The sequence below is a fragment of the Muntiacus reevesi genome, chromosome 3, assembly GCF_963930625.1.
Source record: "Muntiacus reevesi chromosome 3, mMunRee1.1, whole genome shotgun sequence".
Taxonomy (NCBI): domain Eukaryota; kingdom Metazoa; phylum Chordata; class Mammalia; order Artiodactyla; family Cervidae; genus Muntiacus; species Muntiacus reevesi.
The window spans coordinates 93,126,728-93,139,289 of NC_089251.1; positions in this window are offsets into that span (position 1 = coordinate 93,126,728).

The window sequence follows — 12,562 nt, forward strand, 5'->3', positions numbered from 1 at the left end:
AGTCTACAAAGAAGCACAACACATGATCCAAACTCTAAGGAAGACATTATCAATAAAGACCAACTCAGAGAGGAGACACATACTGAATTTCTAATTCAATTATTGTAATTATTGAAAATATGCTTGCAACCAACATAATGAATAAGAACTCTCAGAAAAGAAGGTAAATGGTTAAAAAAAAAAGTTAAATGTCAATTCCAGCACTTCAAAACACAAAGTATGAAATTAAAAAAAAATTACTGAATGTGATTAAGAGGAGATTTAAGAAGACAGAAAGGAGTCTGTTGAAATTGAAGGTGGATGGGTGGATTCATAAAAATGATTAATTGGAAGAACAGGTAGAAAACAAACAGAAAATAATACCAAAATGTCTAACATAAGCATGCTTAAGGTTTCCGAATGAAAAGATAGAGAAAATAGGACACAAAAATTAGAATAAGAATTTCCAAATTTTTTTCCAAACTTGTTGAAAGACATAACCTTATAGATTGAAAAGGCTCAGCAAAAGAAAAACATTGAAAGCAGCCAGAAAAAGACACCATGTGACATGTAGAAAACCAATCATATGAATGGTGAAAAGTGAAAGTGTTAGTTGCTCAGTCATGTCTGACTCTTCAACCCCATGGACTGTAGCCCCCCAGGATCCTCTGTCCATGGGATTCTCCAGGCAAGAATACTGGAGTGGGTAGCCATTCCCTTCTCCAGGGGATCTGTGAATGGTAACTAATGGTAAATGTAAAAAAATGGTAAGTTAAATTTCATTCTGGATTCTATAATCCACCTTAATGACCTTGAGCAGGACATTTAGTCTCTCATAAGAATCAGTTTTGTTTCCTCTAAAATGAAGCATTTTTTAAAAATAAGTTTAAGTGCTGTGTGATAATGGATAAGTCTTGATAACTTGTTATGACTGTATCATGATATGCCACCTTTCTTGAGTTTGAAGGGAAAAAAGAGCAAGAGAATGTCATTGTAATATCTCTACCTTTTTCATCTTTTAAAATGTAAAGATATGTTAAAGTTATTTGAAGAAACCTTAACTAGCTGCTGCCTTTTCATTTATTCTTCATAACAGAGCAGAGTGAATTTTGGTATAAATTATCTTTTCATTATATAATTTCTTTACATGTTTATTATTATTATTTATTATTATTATTTTTTAATTTATATTTTGGCCTTGCCATGGGGCTTGTGGGATCTTAATTCCCCAACAAAGGATCAAACCTAGGCCCACAGTAGTAAAAGTAGGGATTCTTAACCACAGGACCACCAGGGAATTACATATTTTTATTAATTTTAAGTTCAAGTTTATGTGCAACATAATAGGATCATTCCATGATTTAAAAGTATAGGAAAAATAAATTTATTAAGTTTTCCAACGTCTGTTTCTGGCAGTTGAGTGAAAATGCAGATCTTCAAAATAAAAGTGAAATTAAATGCCTCTCTGTTCTTAACTTCCTCATCAGCAAGATAATTCTTTCATGGTGCTGAGGAGTAACATATGTGAAATATGGCCAAATTCTAAGATAGAAAGCATATACTTTAATATTTATCATTATTATAAAAGTAATATATTTATTGAATATTAAGAAAACACGAGAGAGAAAAAATAAAAATAACTTTTATTTTCATAAGCTGTGGTGATATTTTGGTGCATTAAAAATTTCTTTTTAGTTCACTAGTACATAATGTTTTCTTTTTTTAGATGGAAGTAGCAGGATATGTAAAGAATTTATGAATATTGATGACCTTTGGATTATGAAAAAGTGCTAATTTAATTTTAGATTCTGCTTTTTTTTTTTTAACTTTCATGTGCTCAGTCACTAAGTCATGTCTGATTCTTTGTGATCCCATGGCCTGCTGCACTCCAGGTTTTCTGGTCCTTCACTATCTCCCAGAGTTTGCTCAGACTCATGTCTGTTGAGTCCATGATGCCGTCTCATCCTCTGTCACCCCCTTCTCCTCCTGCTCTCAATCTTTCCTAGAATCAGAGTCTTTTCCAGTGAGTCAGCTCTTTGCATCAGGTGGCCAAAGTACTGGAGCTTCAACCTCAGTATCAGTCCTTCCAATGAGTAGTCAGGATTGATTTCCTTTAGGATTGACTGGTTTGGTCTCGTTTCTGTTCAAGGGACTCTCAACAGTCTTCTCTAGCACCACAATTCGATAGCATCAGTTCTTCGGCACTCAGTCTTCTTTATGGTCCAACACTCACATCTGTTCATGACTACTGGATAAACTATAGCTTTGACTATATGGACTTTGTTGGCAAAGTGTTGTCTCTGCTTTTTAATATGACGTCTAGCTTTGTGTTGGTTTTCCTTCCAAGGAGCAAGTGTCTTTTAATTTCATGCTTGCATATCAGATCAGATCAGATCAGTTGCTCAGTAGTGTCTGACTCTTTGTGACCCATGAATTGCAGCATGTCAGGCCTCCCTGTCCATCACAAACTCCCAGAGTTTACTCAAACTCATGCCCATTGAATCAGTGATGCCATTCAGCCATCTCATCCTCTGTCGTCCCCTTCTCCTCCTGCCCCCAATCCCTCCCAGCATCAAGGGTCTTTTCCAATGAGTCAACTCTTCACATGAGGTGGCCAAAGTCTTGGAGTTTCAGCTTCAGCATCAGTCCTTCCAATGAACACCCAGGACTGATCTCCTTTAGGATGGACTGGTTGGATCTCCTTGCAGTCCAAGGGACTCTTGAGAATCTTCTCCAACACCACAGTTCAAAAGCATCAATTTTTCGGCGCTCAGCTTTCTTCACAGTCCAACTCTCACATCCATACATGACCAGTGGAAAAACCATAGCCTTGACCAGACAGACCTTTGTTGGCAAAGTAATGTCTCTGCTTTTTAATATGCTGTCTAGGGTTGGTCATAACTTTCCTACCAAGGAATAAGCCTCTTTTAATTTCACCATCTGCAGTGATTTTGGAGTCCCCAAAAAATAAAGTCTGACACTGTTTCCACTGTCTCACCATCTATTTCCCATGAGGTGATGGGACCAGTTGCCATGATCTTAGTTTTCTGAATGTTGAGCTTTAAGCCAACTTTTTCACTCTCCTCTTTCACTTTCATCAAGAGGCTCTTTAGTTCTTCTTCACTTTCTGCCATAAGGGTGGTGTCATCTGAATATCTGAGGTTATTGATATTTCCCCTGGCAATCTTAGTTCCAGCTTGTGCTTCTTCCAGCCCAGCGTTTCTCATGATGTACTCTGCATGTAAGTTAAATAAGCACGGTGACAATACAGCCTAGACGTACTCCTTTTCCTATTTGGAACCAGTCTGTTGTTCTAGGTCCAGTTCTAACTGTTGCTTCCGGACCTCCACACAGGTTTTTCAAGAGACAGATCAGGTGGTCTGGTATTCCCGTCTCCTTCAGAATTTTCCACAGTTTATTGTGATCCACACAGTCGAAGGCTTTGGCATAGTCAATAAAGCAGAAATAGATGTTTTTCTGGAACTCTCTTGCTTTTTCAATGATCCAGCAGATGCTGGCAATTTGATCTCTGGTTCCTCTGCCTTTTCTAAAACCAGCTTGAACATCTGGAAGTTCTCGGTTCACGTATTGCTGAAGCCTGGCTTGCAGAATTTTGAGCATTACTTTACTGGCCTGTGAGATGAGTGCAATTGTGCGGTAGTTTGAGCATTCTTTCAGATTGCCTTTCTTAGGGATTGGAATGAAAATTGACCTTTTCCAGTCCTGTGGCCACTGCTGAGTTTTCCAAATTTGCTGGCATATTGAGTGTAGCACTTTCACAGCATCATCTTTTAGGATTTGAAATAGCTCAACTGGAATTCCATCACATCCACTAGTTTTGTTCATAGTGATGCTTTCTAAGGCCCACTTGACTTCACATTCCAGGATGTCTGGCTCTAGGTGAGTGATCACACCATTGTGATTATCTGGGTCATGAAGATCTTTTTTGTACAATTCTTCTGTGTATTCTTGCCACCTCTTCTTAATATCTTCTGCTTCTGTCAGGTCCATACCATTTCTGTCCTTTATTGAGCCCATTTTTGCATGAAATATTCCCTTGGTATCTCTAATTTTCTTGAAGAGATCACTAGTCTTTCCCATTCTATTGTTTTCCTCTATTTCTTTGCACTGATCACTGAGGAAGGCTTTCTTATCTTTCCTTGCTATTCTTTGGAAGTCTGCATTCAAATGGGAATATCTTTCCTTTTCTCCTTTGCTTTTAGCTTCTCTTCTTTTCACAGCTATTTGTAAGGCCTTCTCAGACAACCATTTTGCCTTTTTGCATTTTTCTTCCATGGGGTTGGCCCTGATCCCTGTCTCCTGTACAATGTCACAAACCTCCGTCCATAGTTCATCAGGCCCTCTGCCTATCAATTCTAGTCCCTTAAATCTATTTCTCATTTCCATTTTATAGTCATAAGGGATTTGATTTAGGTCATACCTGAATGGTTTAGTAGTTATCCCTACTCTCTTCAGTATAAGTCTGAATTTAGCAATAAGGAGTTCATGATCTGAGCCACAGTCAGCTCCTGGTCTTGTTTTTGCTGACTGTATAGAACTTCTCCATTTGGCTGCAAAGAATATAATCAATCTGATTTCAGTGTTGACTATCTGGCTACAGTCATACCCAAAGTCAAATTTGTCCAGTACAATAAAGCACTTCCTCTAATTTCCAAGTATATTTATTACAATAAGTGGCCAGCCTTCTCTCTTGCTTCTTAGGACAAACTTGAAGAATTAATCATGTAAGGAATCCATAAAGACATATATTGGATTTGGACCATAAACAAATCTCCTATCTTCTATTGAAAGTAATACCTTGCCTACAGTCATTAAACAAATCATTTTGTTTTAAGATTTTTTTCATGTGGACCATTTTTAAAGGTTTATTGAATTTATTACACTATTGTTTCCATTTTATATTTTGGATTTTTGACTGTGAGGCATGTGGACTCTTACCTGCATGGATCAAACCTACACCCCATGTATTGGAAGGTGAAGTCTTAACCATTGGGCATCCAGGGAAGTCCCTAAGGAAATAATTTTAAATGCAGAGTTTTCCAGAAGAGTTGGAGAAACATGGTGTTAGAGTCCTGGGACAAAGTGCATTTTACACCCTACACTTTACATTTCACCTCCAGCAGGTGAGTTTTGATATTTGTTCAAATTTTGACCATGCAAAGACAGAAGTTAGTGGCTTTCCATTTGTGGGCAGGCTGTAAGAGACCTCCATGTTATCGGCTTTTGTGTTTCCGTTAGGGGACCTCCAAGGGGAAAAAAAAAAAATCATGGATTAAAAAAAAAAAAAAAAAACGATGGAAAAGGCCCTTAAAATACAGCAAGATGAATAAGTGGACGATGGGGACATGCTTTAACTGGGCAATGAAACACTTAGGCTGTTTCTACGTGAGCCCTGAGCTCGGTAGGAATTAATGTCACCAGCCAGAAAAAATACACTTTAAAATTTTACACCTTCTTATGCTATGAAAACCCTGGATTGTTTGATATTGAGACTCCTACCTGCAGTGCTGCATGTGGTTCTGTGTACCATGCACCTGATGTGTACCGCAGGAAGATTCTATGAGCTCCAAGGAGGACAGCAGGTCCATGGAGGGTGCACTGAAGCCCATTCTTTTCACAGGAAGCAGGGCTCTTCCTAGATAGAGGGCTCCACCCAGCTGCTGTTGCTACAAGCCCATATGTTGTATGGAGTGTACCCTGGTCAAAGGGAAGCACCCTCAAGGCAAGATATGTAGAAATTTACAAGCCACTGTCCCTCCTAGGTTACTTATTGGAGCAGAGTCCTGCAGGGGTCATTTTGTTTGTTTTTTCTCATATGACTTTACTACCTATCAGTTTTACTGTTTTCAGGGAACTCAGTCTAAACGCTATGGAATAGCTTTTAATCACACAAAACTTCACTGAAAAGCGATTTGTGAGCTCAGAAGAAAATAATACAGAATGGATTTTAGAAAAGAAAAGCATTTACATATGCATAGATGCTTTGTTTTATTTTGCCTACCTATTTATCTACCTATCTATTTATCCATCCATTTATTTTTGCTTTTCTTGTGCTGCATGCTCAGTTACTTTAGTCGTGTCCGACTCTGTGACCCCATGGACTGTAGCCCACCAGGCTCCTCTGTCCATGGGATTCTCCTGGCAAGAATACTGGCAGGAGTGGGCTGCCATTCCCTCCTCCAGGGGATCATCCTGACCCAGAGATCAAATCCGCATCTTCTGCATTGCAGGCAGATTCTTTACCACTAAGCCACCATCTATTTATCCATCCATTCATTTACTTCTGCTTTTTTCACTTGGTCCTACCTAACTTTCTTCCTCTTGATGCAGAGTTAGCACTAAATTACATTGGACAAAATCTGGTGGTCCATGTCATGTCTTGCTTTTTTATTAATGAGAATCATTAGGAATTGGTAGTTCCTTCTAATTGAAATCCCCAAAATATAGAAGATAAAACTGTAATATTTAAAAAGTCCTCACAAAGCATAACCAATAATAATCACAGGTGAACAATGCTTTTTAGTCATTTGAAATATAGAAGAGATGATATATCAACACAAATCATATATATACATATATATACATACACAGATATGCACACATGCACATACATATGTAAGTACATATATATTAATACATGCATGGGTTTCCCAGTTGGCTCAGTGGTAAAAAATCTGCCAGCTAAGGCAGGAGACACAGGAGATGCAGGTTCAATTCCTGGATTAGGAAGATCCCCTGGAGGAGGAAATGGTAACCCATTCCAGTATTCCTGCGTGGGAAATCCCATGGACAGAGGAGCTTGGAATGCTACATTCCATGGGGTCATAAAGAATCAGAACGGCTGAATGATTGAGCATGCGTGATATGCATACATACATTGAGTTAAGCCTGATGTGACCATTTAAAGTAGAATTATTTGAGTGAAGAAGAAACAAAATACCCAAACCAATGCCAGCTTCCAAAGACTCTTGGGTCATCTGGTCCCCTGGGGCTCAGCCATCAGAATTTCCAAAACCCCCAGGTGACGATCAGGTATAGATGGGACTGTGAGACACAAGACTCTTATAGCTCATTTTCTCCTTGAATGACCTTGTTGCTTCCTCTTTCTTGTCTCTCTCCTCCTCCCAAACTCCTCACCTGGCCCTGTTTTTATTTACTTATTTATTTATTTGTATAGGGCTTCCCTGGTGGCTCAGATGGTAAAAAAACCTATCTGCAATGTAGGAAACCTTCGTTTGACCCCTGGACTGGGGAGAACCCCTGGAGAAGGGAATGGCTACCTACTCCAGTACTCTTGCCTGGAGAATTCCATGGAGAGAGGAGCCTGTCGGGCTACAGTCCACAGGATCACAAAGAGGTGGACACCGAGTATGCATGTGTATGTTAAAAAGAATAAGAAGAAAGAATTGGTACTTAGAGGTCAAATGTTACCATGATAGCAACAACCACCATAAAACATTAAAATATGTGACATTAGATGTTGATGGAATGTTGAGCAATGAGGGAATGTGATCAGATCTTCAAACGTATTATCTGGCATTAGAAATGGCAACCCACTCCAGTATTCTTGCCTGGAAATCTCTATGGACAGAGAAGCCTGGCTAGCTCCAGTCCACAGGGTTGCAGAGTTGGACATGACTCCGTGACTGAACACACACACAGATGTGGCAACACTCAGGTAAACTTCTCTCCTTTACCTCCAGACAGTGCCTTTTGGAGGTCTCCTCACTGCTGACCGATGTTATCCAGTTGTAAACTAATCATGAAAAAATCTCAGCAAAATTCATAGTGAGGAACATTCTATTAAAAGAAGTGGGGGATGGAGGACGGGTTGTGGTCTTCAAAATGATCTGTGTCATGGAAGACAAAGAGAAGTTGTGGAAGTGTTTCAGATGAAAGGAAATGAAAGATGAGAAGCAAATGCAGTACCTGCCCTTCACCCGGTTGCCATGCTGGAGGAAAAGAAGCCATTACAAAGGGCACTAATCGGTCAGCTGACAAACTTGGAATAAGGGCAGTTAATGTTTATGTCAATGAGGAGATGATCGGACAGTCAGGGACTGGATTAATGGTGTTTCTGTGCCTCCAACCACACCGAGGTGTTAGAAAGATCACTGCTGAGTTTTCTGGTTGATCAAACCCTTGACTTTGTTTTATGGGGACAGGAAATGAGCATTGGAGTGGGAAGAGATGAAAGAAGAATCAGAAACTTCTAATTAGTTTTTGGCATGAGTAAGGATGAAAGCTTCTTCTTCCAGCAATAGAGCCTATATTGAACAAAACATTTAGCTTATGGCAGTTGTATCAGCAGTTAAGAAAACTGATCCAGACTGCTTTCAAAGAGTAACTAGCTGTCCTAGGATATGTGGTGAGTATTGTCTTCTTTTCTTTTATTGTTGTTTAACCTCATCTTTAAAGAAGCTATTTCAGGAGACTTCTATCTGTGTCTTATTTTGTTGTTGTTGTTCACTCCCTAAGTTGTGTCCATCTCTTTGCAACCTTATGGATTGCAGCATGTGTTCCCATCCTTCTACTCCCAGAGTCTGCTTCAAACTCACGCCCATTGAGTCAGTTATACTATGTAAGTGTTTCATCCTCTGCTGCCTCCTTCTCCTTCCTTTTAATAGGACCTAAAATCACACAATTGTGGTTGTTATATTAAGATAGTTAATTCTTCTCTTTACCTTCTTGTCCAAATACTGCTTCAGTTCAGTTCATTTCAGTTCAGTCACTCAGTTGTATCCGACTCTTTGCGACCCCGTGAATCGCAGCACGCCAGGCCTCCCTATCCATCACCAATTCCCAGAGTTTACTCAAACTCATGCCCATCGAATCAGTGATGCCATCCAGCCATCTCATCCTCTGTCGTCCCCTTCTCCTCCTGCCCCCAATCCCTCCCAGCATCAGGGTCTTTTCCAATGAGTCAACTCTTCGCATGAGGTGGCCGAAGTATTGGAGTTTCAGCTTCAGAATCAGTCCTTCCAATGAACACCCAGGACTGATCTCCTTTAGGATGAACTAGTTGGATCTCCTTGCAGTCCAAGGGACTCTCAAGAGTCTTCTCCAACACCACAGTTCAAAAGCATCAATTTTTCGGCGCTCAGCTTTCTTCACAGTTCAACTCTCCTATCCATACATGACCAATGGAAAAACCATAGCCTTGACCAGACTGACCTTTGTTGGCAAAGTTCTGTCTCTGCTTTTTAATATGCTATCTAGGTTGGTCATAACTTTCCTTCCAAGGAGTAAGCGTCTTTTAATTTCATGGCTGCAATCACCATTTGCAATGACTTTGGATCCCCAAAACATAAAGTCTGACACTGTTCCACTGTCTCTGCATCTATTTTCCATGAAGTTATGGGACCAGGTGCCATGATCTTAGTTTTCTGAATGCTGAGCTTTAAGCCAACATTTTCACCCTCCTCTTTCCCTTTCATCAAGAGGCTTTTTAGTTCATCTTCACTTTCTGCCACAAGGGTGGTATCATCTGCATATCTGAGGTTATTGATATTTCTCCCGGCAATCTTTATTCCAGCTTGTATTTTGCTTAAATAAGCTTGCATGCTATATGGTTAGCAAATGACATTAGTGTCTACCACAGTTTATGCTAATCCTTTTCCTTCCCCTCTGCTCCCATTTTTTATTTATTTTTGAGAATTTAGTAGTTATCTACAACATTAATTAGGCTCATAGTTACTCAGTGAATATACTAATTCATATTTATGTCACTATTTTTGAGGGGCCACTATATGAAAGAAGCTTTGATGTCATTTCAAACAGATATACATACTTTATCATCAAGGAACTTATGGATTCATGAATAGACACTTGAAGAAACATCAGATTAAACACATCAAAAAAAATTAAATACATGTAATTCTAGGTGCTGAGAAGATGCACAAGAAAATAGAAATAATGATAGAACAGATAATTAGTATGGAAGACAGACAAAGAAGATCAAACCTAAGAATTTTTTTAGGTATAAAACTATTTTATTATGTAAAATTTAAATAATGAATTGGCAGTGCTAAATATTTCTCAAAGAAAATATATTATTTTTATACAATTATGCTTAAAATGACTTGTTATAAAAAGAGTTAAAGCAATGCAAATAGCACATCAACTAGGTTAAAATGGCAGGATTAAAAAAAGCCAAAAGTGCTACAGTGATAATTATCTTTAAAACATGCATTTTTAAAGTGACTGTAGAATAAGGAAACAATTTTATAAATTAGAAAGTAACAAAGAAATGTAAACAAAAGATGTTGCAACTTAAAAAAAAAATGCTTACAGATGGTTTTAAGGATAATTTCTTTCAACCCATCAAGGAAATATATATACTATATTCAGAACTCTTCCAGAAAATGGAAATGAAGGGAAATGTTTCAGTGCATTTAGCAAACTAGCATAGCCACAACACAATATTGTTTTGAAAAATTAATGTAAATCTAAGTCTATATATTGGTATAGATGAAAAGTACTTTAAAATAACAGAAATTAATCCTTTAAGAAGAATATTCTTAATTAAAAAGCATTATTTCTGCCAGTATTATAAGATTGATGTTATATTAAAGTGGAACATGAATAAAGTGATAAACATAATTTTCATTTCTGATCAGAAAACTGACAGAGGCAGTAACTGTATTGCTTTTATTCACCACTGCAGGCTCAGTGTTGTAACATATTAAAGTCAATAAATAGCTAATAAATAAATTAGATAATTAATATCAGATGTATTTGGGACTTTGATAGTATTCAAATCCATTCCTGACATATTTAGATCACAGTCTCATTTTATGAGTACTGCTTATATAAATCCAACAGTCAAACTCATATTTAAAGATGAAATCTTGGAGGTATAAAAATCAAGAATAAAATATGGATAAAAATCAAGAATAAAATATGCAACCAGTATCTTTTAACATTGGCATAGACATATTAGTCACTATATTGAGAGTGAAAACACAATTTTTTTGGTAAAGTAAATTATTGTCTAGAAAATATATAAGTAAAAATAGAAGCTATTAGACATAATAGAAGATTAGCCTAATAGACATTTGAATATGGATATAAAAAACTTTTCCATATGTTAAAGCTTGAATATCCTACAGAATGAAATTGACCATATGCTGAGGATGTATGAGAAAACCCTATGAAGTCTTACAGATGGGTATAATTTAGAGAATATAAAAAAGAGCCATAAAATAACATGTAAATTGGTGCTAAACATGGAGTTGTACAAAACCCTAAAATATCTGGCATTGGCTTACTACAGTGTGGTGGGTGGTAAGGAAAATGATGGCATATAGGAGAAGATGGTGCAAAATATTTGGGAGGCAATCTTTAGGTTACCTAAGATGTTTGTGATCAAGAGGAAAAGACCAGAAAATAAGGGCTAATCATGGATTTCAGTAGCTATTAGCAGTCTTTGGCAAGGTATCACAAGAAAGAGATTTGCTCTAGAAAGAACAGCCAATTTGTAAGCAGGATGAAAAAGAAATAGAAAAATGCCAGAAAGTTGGGGGCTTGCAAATGTTGGGAAAATGGACTACTTATAAGCTCCAGATTGTAAGAGATACCATTGCTGAAAGTGGGGTCCGGTTGCTTGCTGCTCAAAAGCTAGTAAAGAAGCAGGGATGGTGGAAAGGAAAATTTGCTTTATTCTGGATGCCTGCAACCCAGGGGCAAGGGGAGAGCAGACATCTGTCCAAAGGCTGACTAGTCCGCTCCCACACAGGCAGAGGGCAAGAGCTTTTATAGATGGAGTGAGGGGGCTTCATGCAGAACAGCACAGTCAGATCTGACAGTCATCTTGAAATCAGTCATCGGTGGTCTGACCAGCATCATCTTGGTTATTTTAGTTAGTTAGTCTTCTGTTCCAGAGTCAATTTGCTCCCATGTCTTTGAGGCCAGTTCTCAGAACTGTGGAGGCTTATATCATGGCCACAGTCTATTCATCATGTAGTTAACGTCTTCCACCTGACGGGGGTTTGAGTATCTATAGAACAGCTCATGGGATATGGCTCAGAATACTGTCTACAGCCCTTGAGAAGGATCTAAAGGTCCTGAGTATAAGTTTGTTGTTCCATCACTAAGTCATGTCCGACTCTTTGCGACCCCATGGACTGCAGCACACACGCTTCCTGGTCCTTCACTCTCTCCTGGAGGTTGCTCAAACTCATGTCCATTGAGTCGATGATACCATCCAACCATCTCATCCTTTGTCGCCCCCTTTCCTTTCTGCCCTCAATCTTTCCCAGCATTAGGATCTTTTCCAATGAGTATGCTTAATGACTACGTTATTATTATTTGGTATCCTTTGGCTGTTTTACTTTGTTTCTGTATTTTCTCACTTCTCTGATTAAATATATTTTTTGGATAAAGTTTTTCCATAGACAAAAGGCAGGCTGAGGACATGGTGGGGGCAGGGAGGACCATAAGATTCCGCTCTGTTTCAATACCATTTTTAAGTTAAATGTGTCTTTGAAATATAAAGCCTCCTTATAATTCAACATTATGTTAAAGTTGTGTGTCTAAACGTGAGTAAGAGTTTATATAGATT